Source organism: Anguilla rostrata, chromosome 1, assembly GCF_018555375.3.
Source record: "Anguilla rostrata isolate EN2019 chromosome 1, ASM1855537v3, whole genome shotgun sequence".
Lineage (NCBI taxonomy): Eukaryota > Metazoa > Chordata > Actinopteri > Anguilliformes > Anguillidae > Anguilla > Anguilla rostrata.
In genome coordinates, this window is record NC_057933.1 from 4,382,975 (window position 1) to 4,398,021 (window position 15,047).

General features: G+C 47.8%; 1 long non-coding RNA gene across 1 annotated transcript; it reads left to right on the top strand.

The window, feature by feature from the left end:
- The first annotated feature begins 12,144 nt into the window (after positions 1 to 12,144).
- On the top strand, positions 12,145 to 13,399 carry LOC135234901 (uncharacterized). The gene is made up of 3 exons (XR_010324239.1): positions 12,145 to 12,357; positions 12,543 to 12,656; positions 13,110 to 13,399. It is a non-coding gene; the product is annotated as an uncharacterized LOC135234901 (long non-coding RNA).
- Positions 13,400 to 15,047: the final 1,648 nt, after the last annotated feature.

Consider the following 15,047-nt stretch of genomic DNA (forward strand, 5'->3'; position numbering starts at 1 on the left):
ATTCTGGCATGTTCATAGGACTGCATTTTTTTTTTCATATGAATGTATGAGTCAGGTGTATAAATTGACTTGCACCTGAATAGCAGTTCTTCTAGATAATTATGTACAACTATAAAAGCTACACTGATTATTATCTGTGGCCTTACCTACATCCCTGAGTCTAACGCTCACTTCTCCATGAAACAGGTTCGGACATATACTACATGGCCAAAGGTGTGTGGGTACCTGACATCCAACATCTCATCCGAAATTATGGGCATTAATAAGGAGTTGGTCCACCCTTTCCTGCTATAAAAACCTTCACTCTTTTGGGAAGGCTTTATACTAGATCTTGGAGCATTGCTGCCGGGATTTCCTTCCATTCAGCCAGAAGAGCATTACTGAGGCCGGCACTGATTGGGCAATTAGGCCTGCCTCACAGTTGGCTGTCCAATTGGTCCCGAAAGTGTTGGATGAGGTCAGGGCTCTATACAGGCTAGTCAAATTCTTCCACACCATTCTCGACAAAACCCTTTCTTATATGGACCTGACTGTGTGCCTGGGGGCATTGACATGCCGAAACAGGAAAGGGCCTTCCCCAAACTGTTGGGGAAGCACAGAATCTTCTAGAGTGTGATTGTATGCTGTAGCATTAAGATTTGCCTTGAATGAAACTAAGGTGCCTAGTCCAAACCATGAAAGCAGCCCCAGATCAAGGGGTGTCCAGATACTTTTGGTCATATAGTGTCTACTGGTTTTACAATGTGCTGTATTGTACACAAGGGTATTTGGGAGTTTATAGCCATTGTGCCATCATTGTTTTTCATTGTTTTTTTTTTGACCCAAACCAAGCCAGCTGCATTAGTAGGTGTTTATGCTACTTTGGTGAGGAGCGACCTCACACACACACACACATACACACACACACACACACTCACACACCCGCACACAGACACGCACACACGCACACACACATACACACACACACACACAGAGTAATAGCGACAGAAGGGAAGTGGTGGAGGGGTGCAGGCTGACTCAGGCTTTGGACTGGGCCTGGGGCCCTTACTGCTTTGTTCTGTCCTCCCACCTCCTGTCTCACGTTTTCCCAACACCTGTAAGCGGAGCTTTTTTTCCGACTCCCTGACAAAGGCACGCGAGCGAGTAGCAACGGGCACAGCGAGCGGCGAAGAGGAGGCCACCGCCTGGCCAGAGTCAGGTTACCTGCGAGCCAGTCTCTCTCTCTCTCTCTCTCTCTCTTTCACACACACACACACACACACACACACACATCTCTCTCTCTCTCCCTCTTTCATTCACACACACACACACAGACAAACTCTCTCTCTCTCCTCTCTCTCTTTCACACACACACACACACATCTCTCTCTCTCTCTTTCACACACACACACACACACACACACACACACTCTCTCTCTCTCCCTCTTTCATTCACACACACACACACACAGACAAACACACTCTCTCTCTCTCACCACACACACACACACTCTCTCTCTCACTCACTCTCTTACACACACACACTCCCTCTCCTTTCTCTCTCTCTCTCTTACTCACATACACACACACAGACTCCCTCTCTCGTGCACTCTGTCTCTGTCTCACAAATGTACACACTCTCCTTCTCTCTCTCCCCCTCTCTCTCTCTCACACCAACTCCCTCTCTCTCACACACTATGTCTCTGTTTCTCTCCAACCCCTCTCTCTCTCTTTCTCTTTCTCTTTCACTCACACACAGACGCACACACACACCCACTCCCTCTCTCACACACTCTCTGTCTCTGTCTCTTCCCCCCTCTCTTTTGCTTTCAATATTCTTCATTGGCTTGAAATATAGAAAGTCTCATTCTCTCTTTATTGGCTTGAACTACAATACAGCATCCACTGCCAAAGTGTAGAAATGTGTTATAGAACAACATATCATCACAGGACAAATCACAGAACCTTTCCTGATGGTTTATACTTGTGTTCAAGTCTCACAGTCAAAATAAAATAAAACTTAAAATAAACACAAAATGAATAATACAGGAAGAAAATGAAGTGCAGCCACTAAGTGCAGCATTATATTTCCAACTTTTTCTTATTTTTTATATTTGAGGTGTGAGCATGTGTCTCGTACATTTTCAATGTGCTGCTGGACGGGAAATTCTACATTTTCTTATTTATTTCATCCGCTCTCATCTGGCTGTAGCTCAGCCCATATTTTTCTACTTCTCTGTCTCGTTCTCTTCCTGCTTTTCTGTTCTTCTGTGCAGCTGTTCTTCCTCATCTGTCCTCTCTCCCTCTTTCAATGCACCTCACTCTCTAGCTCTCTCTCTCTCTCTCCCCCTCTCCTCTCTCTCTCTTGCTCTCTCTCTCTCTCTCTTTCAATTCAATAACGCTTTATTGGCATCACAGGTTTGCCAAAGCACTACACTGAAACAATACATAAGACAGAAGCAGGGCAATAGCAATAAATAAACACATATATAAATAAATAAAATGAAGAAAAATAAAGAATGGAAAGGGAGATACATGGGCAATAAAAAATAAAGTGCAACAATAAAACTTACTAATAATAATGATATATCTCTGTCCTGTCATCTCTCTTCCTCTCCTACTCTCCCACCCTCTCTCTTTCCCTCACTCCCTCTCTCTTTCCCTCTCCCTCCCTCTCTATCTCCCTCATGCCCTCTCTCTTTCCCTCTCCCACTCCCCTTCCCTCTCTCACTCCCTCATGCCCTCTCTCTTTCCCTCTCCCACTCTCCTTCCCTCCCCCCTCTCTCTCACTCCATCTTTTTTTACCTTTCCCACTCTCCCTCACTCTATTTTTCTCTCTTTTCTCCAGTCCTGTAGGCTTCCCTGGAGGAATACAGTCTCCCTATGTCAGTCAGTCAGTCAGTCAGTCAGTCAATAAGTCAGTCAGTAAGTGTCGGTGTGGCCAGGCAGACACGTCCTGTTTAGTTTTGTGTAAAACAAGGTTTTTAACGCATGTTTGGTTCCTGACCGTTCGTGCCCCAGCTCTTAGGCATAACAAACAGCACCTGGGGGCAGAGAGGGGCAGAGAGGGGGGGCTGGTGTTTGACCCCAGGGGCACCAGAGCGTGCTCCCTGAGCCTGGGTGGGCCCTGTCAGGTCCTCTGGTCACGTTGCCAGGGCTTAGCCCCGAGGTTTTAAATCTTGGGGGGGGGGGGGGGATGTGCGCTGTTTATTTGCAGGCTGATGCAGTCCCTGATGCAGGAAGGAGACTCAGGGCCTGAAACCATTTTAACACACACAAGACCAATAACATGACCAGTGACTGTGACTGGGCATGTTAACCACAGAATCTCCTTGGCACCCTCATAGCAAATTTTTCTGGTACTACTCTGGCTTTTTAGGGGCCTGTAGCTTTAAGATGCAGGAGAAAGCACAGCGTTGAGAACAGGTCAGCCAGTCCACGTTGGCGTTACATCTTACCAACCATCCGATGTGCGTCCAGAATTGTGTCAGGCCTGGTTTTGAACATTCCACTGGTTTCTGCTTCCCTGTCTGAGTCCTGCTGATGTCATACAGTAATAACTCCAACAAACCTGAGCAAATGCCATCAATCAACCGCCCCAATCAATCAACCGGTCTTTAGTACTCTGTGTAGGGAAAGTGGATTTGCAGGCAGGACCACATGTACAACACGAAACATAAAAGAAAAAAAAATGCGCTGTAAAAAAGATTTTAAAAACCATCTGTAATTTAAAACACATACTCTTCACATGAAACTCCCTTCATTACAGAACACTGCATGGACTGAAGTTGTGCAGAAGTACAGGCGAAAAATTGTTCCACGGATGCTAGATAACATGATAATAAGCATGCGATAAAAAGCGAGTGTTTGGCGTGCTTATGTCAAAATAGTTTCCAACATTGTTCCACGAGTGAGCTGTGAGAGTTGGGAATTGGAATGGAAGAACACTGGGGGCTATTCCTTTTTATCACAGGAAGTCCGAACCCAGAGCCGGATGGTAGCAGACGAAATTCAGATTAGACCAGACTGTCACCTGGATCTACCTCTAACTGGTTTCCAAGCATTAGCCTCCTTGTTCTGCAGACAGACCCAAACTGAAAATAGCATCTCTTAACCCTTTAAAGAGCAGGGTTTTTTGGAATGTTTCTTTTTTCTTCAAAATTCCAAGTCATTGTTCTAGAATTCTATTGCTTTCAATTACAAGTAGTGATTGTTACATCAGCATTAGATTGTTCTAATCACATAATTGTGATGGCACACCTCTGAGCATATTTAGCTGTGCTGTGCAGAGCAGATGTCCAATTAACCGCTCTCCCAGATCTCAAATCAGTCCCTGATGTCATGATCCCGTAAAATTCACAGAACCCCTGAGAGACAGGCCAGCCCGTCGCCGGGACGGATGCTGACAAGTGTTTTCCCAAACATTAAACTCTGGGGGGTCAGAAAACACGACTATCAACATCATTTGGTTACCTCAGCAACAGACCTGGAAAGAATTTCCTCTGAAAGTCAAGCGACCACAAATAACGCACAACGTACGGAATCAAACGGGACCAGACTACAGAGTGAAAATTGCCCGGCATGAACTGGTAATAAAAAATTATTAAGCTATTAATAAGCACAAACAGTCGTTCAGGTCCTGCAAATTTCACTCTGTAATCTCGTCCGGGTTGATTCCCGTACACCGCGCTTCGTTTGAAGTCGGCCGCTTCACACAGCGTATTATTTCAGGCCTGTGTTTAGGTGCAATTTCACGGCACATTCCAGCCACCGTGAGCATTTTATTAGGATGAGGAGGACTGTCTGAAGGCAGTGACGGTCAGAAAAACACAAGTGACCCACTTCAGGCGCACGACACGAAGAGCCGGGGGAACGAACGAGCGGGAAACGAAGGGAGGACGAGATACACCGCAGCTCGTCGATCCAAAAGGCCGGCAGACCTCTGTCAGAACCCCATCTTTACCTTCGGTCCAAAGCCTCCTTCAGACAGGTACATGTGAATCAGCACGAGGCCATACGAGCCCCTCTGTAGAGTCCTGCTATTTTCGCAGTCGCAGAATCACAGAGCGCTTTTTAAAATTTTTATTGTTGTTTAGTTTTTTTTCCTCCCCTCGCATTTATTCTGCATAAAGGGATGTGTGCCGTGGAGTAGCCAGCGTTCTGAGGGCCTGTGAAGTGTGTAAAATCTGGCCTAGTTCTCCCGGAGCCAGCAGCTTGAGCCCCGGCGGCACCGCTCACGCATGAGAGAAGCCCGACTGTCCGCGTTCGGCGGATTTATTTATTTTATTTGTTGTGTGTTTCAAGCTTTACTCAGCCGGTGCGCTCTCGCACTGAGATTGACAAGGGAGCCAATTTTTTTTTTTTTGCAAGCGAGCCCTGGAGCCTCTGTACCTCTGGCCCGTGGGAGGAAATCGCAGTGGGCCGGAGGAAACCCACCCGAAAACACGGGGAAAACGTGTAAACTCCACGCAGAGGGGAATCCGACCGACCGGCACTTAAACACAGAACCTGCTTCGTGCAAGCCAAGAGCGCATGGCCATTTTGGGGGGTGGGGGGGGGTGTGGGGAGGGCACTGTTTGGGCATGGGTAGATGTGTTGAAGCATGACAGAGGCCATTTTGTTTTTCAGAGAGCTTGCTTGCTGGAGTCATTTGGGGTAATGTACTTGAAAAATCGGACTGGGGTAGGGGGAGGGGCGGGGGCATGGAGGCTGGTGGTGGGGGTGGGAATGGGGGAGGTTAGGCCAGGTGAAATGGAGAGCTGATGACAGGCAACCCCCTGCATCCCCCCCCCCCCACACACACACACACACACACACAGGATGTGGGATTTCGTTTAGGGAGAACAGGCAGGAAGGTATATTGACACAACTGCACCTGAGTGAGCTCCTTTGTGTACTACTTCATTATTTTGGCAGAGATCCTTCCGGAAAGAAAAAAAAAAAAAACTTCCTGATGCCAAGAACATCTGCCACGGTCACAATGATGTCTGCCTTGTCATGACTATTACTGTGTTGCAATGAAAAGAGAGGACATTGATATAGGACACACGGTAACAGCATGTGTCAGGACCCCAGCCCTGGGCCTGGGGAACCTCACAACCCACCATACAGTTAGCAAGCAGGGGTAAGACCCAAGAGAGCAGTTGAGGTGACTTAACTGTTCATTCAGCTGCTTTCGCAGATTAATTAAGTGCTGAGCGACAATGAAAACCAGTAGCCCCTGCAGCTCTCCGGGACCAGGGCTGGGGGGGACCCCAGCAGACCCTGCAGCTCTCCGGGACCAGGGCTGAGGGGGACCCCAGCAGACCCTGCGGCTCACCAGGACCAGGGCTGGGGCCCCAACGAACCCTGTGGCTCTCCGGTACCAGGGTTGCCATGTCCTGAAGTCAGCAGTCAGAGAAACATTAAACACCAGCTGAGCTGACAAAGTCCAGCTTCCAAAGCTTTACACACAGACCAGAGCAGCGAACCAAGCTACTGTGCACACTATGGGCAGTGTGGTCACCACGGCGACAGGAACCAACAAACAGAAGAGAACATGTGTGACCCGAACACTGACCTCTCTGTGCTGAGGAGCTCGTTCTAAAATTTTTGGAGTTCTCCTGCTCACTTCTCACACGGGAACAGTCCCGTCCGGAAGCCTTCTGTGAAAAAAGCCAGGCCGCACGTTCAGAGTCCGCAACGCGAGCACACCGTCGTTTACCCAGCCCTTTGTTTTACAATACGCACCAGCAGGAGCGTGGAGACTCACCCTGAAAGAAGACAAAACACGTGGTAAAGAAAAGTAAACACATTAAAGGAGAGCTTTTTCAAGCTCGGCCCATTTTTTTGGGAGCCCTCCAGCACTCCACTAGCACGCTCACTTTAGCACTTGTCAACAACCAAAATGAAAAGCCGGGGGTACTCTATTGAAGTCTTACATGCTTCAAGCTAACGGTAGGAAAATGAGACTTCACATAGCCAAAAAATGTGTGGAGCGATCACATGATATGTGACTTGCTCGTTTTTTAATCAGTGCGGTTTGTTATGGAGGGCAAAACCTGTTGATTGGTTCAATCAAGCCAGTAACTGACAACTGACTGCCCTTCCAACCAATAGGGGGTCCATGAAATGTCACTCCTCCATCAATACCTGAAGCCCCTCTCCCGGCTGGAACACCGGACGGATCTGCTTGTGCAGAAGTTTCCACGGCAACAATTTCGCTCTGTTTTTTAAATTTTTTTTTTTTACAGTGTTTGTTTTAAACGCCGAAAGTGTGCAAAACTAGCTCCATTAGGATTTTTGTTAACACTTCCACTGTTATCGGTCACTTCCCTTTGTTTAACTTTGCGGATTTATCGGACCATTTATAAAACACAAATTCATACACTTCGCAATCCCCTTGTCATAACTGAACGAAACATACAACATCTGGGATGATTTTGTGTTCGCAGACGCGAAGTGCGTGCGTTGCGTCAATGAGGTTGTTGGGAATGAGCTTCACGACGAAGAAGCACTCAGAATTTCCTACACTGCTGTAGCGTCTCTAGTGACTCGAGCAGAACACATATTCTTATAATTCCTTAAAAAAAGGGTCGCTTTGATGTAGCGCCTCTCGGCAGAAGAGCGGAAGTGTTTTGGCAGGAGGCGCTCATTAAACGTCCCCGCGGAGAAGGACTTTCCGCCATGTAAGTCCATGAATATCACGCGTTGCCACCACAACTCCCCGAGGTGCACCAGCTTGGCCAGGAGGCGACGGCTTTGAGGCTGAAAAGCTGCACAGTCATCACGGGCTAATTCACTACATTCACTGTTAATGACATACATATGCTAATGTGATCGTGCTAGATTAAGTACCAGCAATGCAGGCCTTGTATTAAAAAAGAGAATTTCTGAGAGGAAAACTGAAAGCACCACAGGGGCTAAACTACTACAGATAGGACTCCCTAGGAGGTCACTGATATTTCACTCTGGAGCAAGATACCAGACCTTAACTGCTTCAGTAAATACACAGCTAGATATAAAAAAGACACTGTATGAACATGTAAGCAAGGTAACTCTCTGGACAAGAGCATCAGCTAAACTCTTAAATAATGTAAATAATGTCCAGAATAAGGTAAGGTGCCGGCGTTGAACTTTCAGGAAAATTCAGTGATAAGCATACACCGAGAAGGAGCCTCCTTCCTTGGAAATGAGCATGGAGTTGTGAAGCTTAAGGACAGCCCTCTTCTTGGAACAATCTATTAAATCCAGGCAAGGAAATAAAGTCTCAAGCACTCCGGAGTGAAGCTCCTTCTTCAGAGTGAACGAACATTGTATCAAACAGAAAGAAAAAAGAAAAGTATTCTTAAAGTAAATAATGTATTCGCCTGACTGGTGAGAAGCGCAATTCTTGCAGATTCTGTTTTCTTTTTATATGCCACTCAGCCTTTCAACCAAAAGAAGCTGGGGAGTGGCACAGCAGGGTTTGGAACCCGTGACCCCTCTTAGGTCCCGAAGCCTGTATCCAGAACCGCGCGGTGGAAGTACGCACCCCCATGTCCTGGGCCCGGCCATCTGGACAGGTTCCGGGGTCCCACCCTACCCCGTCCCACGGGGGTAATGGGGAAACACGACACCCCAACCGCCTGAACCCCCCCCCCCCCCCCCCCAACCCACCCCCTTAACAAAAAACAGCTTTGAGCACAAGGGGATCCGATGGCCTCGCATGGCCATAAATCAGAGGAAGGTCCTCTTCTCTGCCCTCTCTCACCCGTGACCTTTCAGGAGTGAAGGTCAGCCAATCAGCGCTCCCGGTTCTGCTCTGTGGGAACCTAGACTGTGACAAATAGCTCCACTCCTTTTTAACTTTTTTTTTTTTTTTTTTTTAAACACTAGAAGCACGTCACACAAGCAACAGGATGCTAAAGGAAACTCGGCCCCATGGAAATTTCTAGAAAAGGGTGTTTTCTCTCTGGTCAGGTCAATTGACCCATTGTGGCACAAAGGCTGGACAGTTTCACGTTGCGGTTACACCGAAACTTAAGAGTAACATGTGATATGGTTGGTGACAGGGTTCTGGGGGGTGGGGGCTGGTCGGGTTTGGGGGCACGGGTGAGTTGGATTTTCGTTTCGTTTTTAAGTAAACCGTTTACAAAATAATTAATCCACTTTACCGTCCTTGCAAGCATGTCCCATCAAACTTAATTTTATATTCTGGGATGATCCTTCACTGGTATCCACCACAAATTCCCCTTTTGTATTCGCTAAGGGAATTTAAGGTGGATTTAAGTGATCAAGAGCCGTTTAAATGGCATTAGAGTTCCATGATACTTACACTGCGCACGCTAATACTGTGAGCTAGTTGCATTAACAGATGTCCTGGTGTGAGAATGGGTGGGTGGTGAAGGGGGGGGGAGGATAGGGGGGAGGGGGGGGCATGTTGGTGAATGGAGCGTTGTGCAAAATAATCCCAGTGTTTCCGATTAAGGGGTTCAGGAGGGTTAAATTTCTTTGGTGCGGGGAAGAAAGAGAGAAGAAGCGACATTACATTTGTTTAGCATCAAATCTTTAGCATCCGCTCTTTAGCTTGATGCTCTTTGGCAGTTGCTCTCAGCCAGAGGAGCTTACAGTGCTGCGGTACGACGGTTCAGGAAGCTGGGCTTGTGAGGTCTCCGGTTGGGATTCCCAGGTGAGGAACAGTCACCGTGCTCTTGAACAAATGTTCTTTACCCCCGAAGTGCTTCAGTAAATATCCAGCTGTATAAGTGGATTGTCTGAAAAAAAAAAAAAAGGAATCTGTATAAGTGTCTCTGGATAGGAGTGTCTGTTAAATGACTTAATGTAAAAGGCAACGTGAGTGCATCCGTATGACGGACCCAGCCTGGTTTAGTGCAGAACACTGTCGGTTGGGTCCGCAAAGCATAGTCACCCGTCCCGATTGGCTCCGGCTTTGCTAGGGTGAGCAGCACCGTCTCACCCACAAACCAGTAACGCTCACCGAAGTGCCTAAATTATACGCAGTTTCTTGTGTTTTATTGCATGTTGGAGAAATGTTATGCTGTATTACTGCCTCACCTCTATATTGTATTATTGGTAACGTGTTTCACTTGGTACTATTTATTGCTGTTGTTCAGCAAAATATTTAAAATATTTCCTGAGGTGAATAAGATAAGAATAGTGCAGCCACTTGAAGTCAGGAATTTTAACACACAAAATATATGCTGAAATATACAGGGAGAAAGGGCCATTCTGTCAGGTATGATTTTTGGCTGAAATATTGGGCGTACAAGCTACCGCAGGACAGTTAGTAAATCTACATTTTTCCGTGTTAAAAATTCCCATGGAGTGGTGGGCGGGGGGGGGTGGAGGGTTTGCCGTGGTACAGTGACGTGGCAGTTGAGGACAAGCTGGACCTGCAGGTTTGAATCCGGATGGGGCTCTGGAGCTGATAGAAGCAGAGAGCTGGCGCACAGCTGGTGACTGTTTTGCCGGTGCTAACGAAGCCGCTCATCTGGACCTGCTGGGGTTTTTATGGGTCCACGCTGTCCCTACGCCATTATGTGCTCCACTAGTACAGTTAGCATTTACACACCGACTTTCATCTCTTTTCTTTCATATCGTCCTTATAGCGTGAAATACTGGAAATCATGGAGTCTTCCATGAGTTTCTTTCGTCAGATCACTGTGTGGCCTGGAAATACCAAATACCAGGGTGCCTGTGTGTGTGTGTGTGTGTGTGTGTGTGTACATGGATGTGTGGTTTTATTTGTGTCTGCATGCGCATATTTGCATTTGGCGCTGCATATGTGTGCATGCACGTGTTTGTGTGTGTGTGTGTGTGTGAGTATGTGTATGTGTATGTGTGCGTGAGTGTGTGTGTGTGTGTGTGTGTGTGTGAGTATGTGTATGTGTATGTTTATGTGTATGTGTGCGTGAGTGTGTGTGTGTGTCTGTGTGTGTGAGTTATTTTTGCATTGATATCCTCCTGCTCTCAGGAAAGTCTGTGAACCATGTTGTCTGTCCTGTGTAAATGAATAGGCAGTGGAGCAGACCAGGCCTCAGACTCATAGCTGGTGGAAGTGAGGTAAACCCATGGGAACAGCAGGCTAAATTTAGGAGGAACCCTGGAGGACAGGGAGGGGTGTTGGAGGGTAATTTCCAGGCTCTCGTCTCCGTCTGTAATTGGCAGCAGTTTATCTGCGGGCAACGGTTCACACGCTCTCCCATAGCAGCAGCTATCACAGGGGCCTCGGCGCAGGGGGACCAGGGGGACAGGGAGGGAGAGACGGGCATTCGCTGAGCAGGCGAGGCCCAGGCTATTCCAAACGGTAGGCCCTCTGCAGGGGAACAGCGTGTGAATGTGTGTGTGTGTGTGTGTGTTTGTGTCTGTCTGTCTGTCTGTCTGTCTGTGCTGCCTGTGTGTTCACGGTGGTGCTGTGGGATAGTCGAGTTTGTAATTGTGTTTATGAGGGAGGGAGAGCAAGAGATAAAGAGGAAGAGCAACAGAGTTGACCGAGAGAGATAAAAAGAGAGAGGGAAAGAATGAGAGAAAGGGTGAGCGAGAGAGAGACAGACAGAGAGAGAGAGAGAGACAGAGAGAGAGATATCTCTCATTTGGGATTTCCGATGTTCGGCGGCGGGATGATTGCTGGTCCTCCGCTGGGCCGCGCGGGCACATCAAAGCCGACCAATAGCGTGGCCCCGCCCACGGCCTCTGTCTCCGGGTCCCTTATTTATAACCCTGGCCTGGTCGGCATGGCGAGGAACGGCTCTTCACCGCAGCGTCACATAACCCCCCCCCGTTTCGCGCATCGTCCCATTGCCGGCGGCAACTGCTCCAGCTCTGCCAAGACCCCCCTCAGGTGTAATTTCAACGTTTCAGTTGCTGATAATTAAAGCTTGGGGTAAAACAAAATTTCAACAGGTGATTGGACATTATTGAGGCCACTTGAGGCAAAGGAGGACAAAAATAATAGGCCAAGGAGACTTTAAGGGGCGGGGCCTTCCTCCCACCTCCAGTTCAAAGGTCAAATCTCCCCTCTAATTAGTTTGATCTGCCTTTTTCCCATCAAAGTGAGCTAAACTGAACTTACACTACGCTGGCATCTGCTTGGGGGCCTGTGGAGAGCAGTCCGGTGCGTTTCCCCTTTAAGAGAGAGGCGGAAACTGGGTGGGGTCCGCTGAGAGGGTGCAGCAGTTACGGAACTGGAGCTGTAAATCATAGCTTGCAAGTTCAAATCTCAAATGAGACATAGCTACCGTGGTCCTGCATGCTTATAACATTAAGATGAATGCATGTCTATAAAAGAAACAAGACATATACTAATAAAATATATCTTAAGGTATTTCCGCTTTAACAGGAGAAGGCTCATATTGCAGTGGTAGGCATGGTTACCTGGATCACAATCAGAATGCCAAGGTAAAATGAGGACTTATGTGAAATATGCGTATTTAACTATGATGTTGGGCTAAATTTTGATACGCGGTGGGTCACTGTATTCGTTCAGTAAATGGATGGTGCTCTTTGAAATCTTTGAACCCCACCGTTCAAAACTGGTCCCGGTGCGACCGGGCAAATTCTTCCTTTTGTCCCCGATCGCCCAGCTCAGCGCAGTGTCCGCAGGGAGTAGTACTCAGGCAGGAAGTTCACACACAGGCAGACCCACCCTCGTCCTCGGGAAGGCGCACGTGCTAATGGGCCCGTCTCGGCTGTCCCAGGTGAGTTTTCAGCCTCTGCAAAGAGTCCGTTCACGTCATCCGCTTATCGAGAGCAAGTAAATGGGCTCGGGCTAATCTAATCAGCAGCTTAGCTGATTAGGCGGTCGTTGTAAGGACTCAAGTGAGATTAAAATAAGACGCTCCACCCATACACACACATACACACACACACACACACACAAACACACATATAAGCGCACACACACACACTCACATGCACACACACGTCCACACACACACCCAAATGCACACACACGCACACACACACACACGTAAACACACACACACGGCCACACAAACACACACCAAACACACACACACACACACACACACACACACACGACATGCGACACACGACACACACCCCTCCCCCAGGATAACACACGCTTTTGAGCACTGCTGCAGCAGGTGGTGAAATTGCTTCTGTTTTTCTTCTCCATTGCCAACTGTCAGCTTGACCGTCGGCCAGGGTCCTGGGACTGCGCCCTTTTCCACCTTCATGAACCCCCCCAGAACCCCCCCATCCCCCCACCCCACTCCACCCCACGGCCCCCTCTGACATCCTGCTATGGTTTCGCCCTCTGACACGTACCCTCGCCGCCCCCCCCCCCGGGCACCCCAGACCCTCTGGCGCGTGGGACGGGTGAAGAATGGGGCCGTGGGGGAACAGAACCTCACGGAATTCTTATGACGCAAGCTTGGACCGTGGGCCGCACAGAGAGAATTCACGACGCCGTCGATGACAGGACACTGGGTGGGGGTTGGGGGGCCGGAGCTGTGGATGTCTGTGGGAGGGGCCAGGCCAGGGGGAGGGGCTGAGCTCTGCGTCTTCACCTCTGATCCTAAAGCCTAATTTTTAGGGTTATATAGACTGACAATTTTGTCAGAAATTAGTTATTAATACAGTTGTGGCACTCCTCAACATTACCAATTCATGGTACATAAATATATTTGCATCCAGAATCAAAATGGCTGTATATAGTTATTTATTGCACAAGCAATGTGATTGACTCCACTGATTGTCCACCATGTTGATACAGGTAATGGGAATTCTGACGTTCTACATGCAGATTTATCCCTGCAGCATTAACCTCTAGTTATATCAGCTCTGGACTCAAACTCTCAGTGTAAACCAATGGAGTTCCTCCCCTCTGGACTGGGGTGGGGGGTGGGGGGAGGAAGGGGGTGCTGTGGTGTGTTTTGGGGAATTGACTGGGGAGGGATCTGCAGCTCAGAAAACTAGCACTGCCGCTGAGGTGATAGTCCTCAGACAGCAGAATCATGTACAGTTCGAATGAGTAGTTACTCAAAGTTTGGAGGAACAGGGATGGGGAGGGAAGAATTGGGGGGGGGGGTGTGAGGGGAGGCGAGGGGGTGTGTGGGGGGCAGGGGTGGGTTGGGGGTGGGGGGGGGTTTAGGTTAAGTCCCCCCATAGATGTTGTTCAGGAGCGGAGAAAAAGCTAACATCCCTAACAGCTGTGGAAACAGAAACTTGATACAGACAGAGCTTTGGGGTGGAGGGTGGGGGGATGGAGACAGTGGGACTGTGATCCTGTCCCACAACCCCCCCCCCCACCACCTCCCATCTTCCTCATCCTCCTCTTCCTCTGTCTCCCACTTTGACCAGGTTCCCCATTCTCACTGATGACTGCTGATAACACACTTTCTTTATTTATACAATGTCTTTGAATTGCATCATCCAGTGAAAAGTGTCGATTTGAGAAAAACAAATATAAATTTTTAATGAAAGATTTTTCTGCATACACGAGAGACACTATTAAAGATACATTTAAATGCCTCACGTTCTTACTATTTTTTGTGCTTACAGTGCTACAAGAAAATTATATTCTAATAGAAACATTTAACAATCACAGTATGACCAAGGATGTATTTTTACACTTAGTCATTTCAGATGCTCTTATCCAAAGTGACTAATAAAGTGTCTGAACCATAAAATATGCTTTTGGCAAATTAAAAAAATAATGACTGAGTCATTTATGCAACATAGAATTATAAATGAAATACTTATGGAAAAAAATCAATAATTTTGGGGCGCCCAGGCCCCAGTTAGGGAACCCATACGCAGAGGCAGATCCTCTGTCTCAGTGATGGGCATTTTATAAAATGAATCACCAAGAGGCACAGATAGCTGTCTGGACTAATAGACCATAGATTAGCTCATAATGCCCCTGACAGGAGTTCCACTGCATTAGCCAGCAGGTCAATAGCTGCGATTATCTGCTCTGAATAAAGACGCGATCACTGTCAAAACAATCAATTTCCAAAGGTGTGAATTAGAACCCCTTTCACTTTGCGAACAAACAAATCTGCACACTGAAAAAGGTTAACGCAATCCTGGACCGTTTAACACAATGTTGCCCCCCTCCCCTC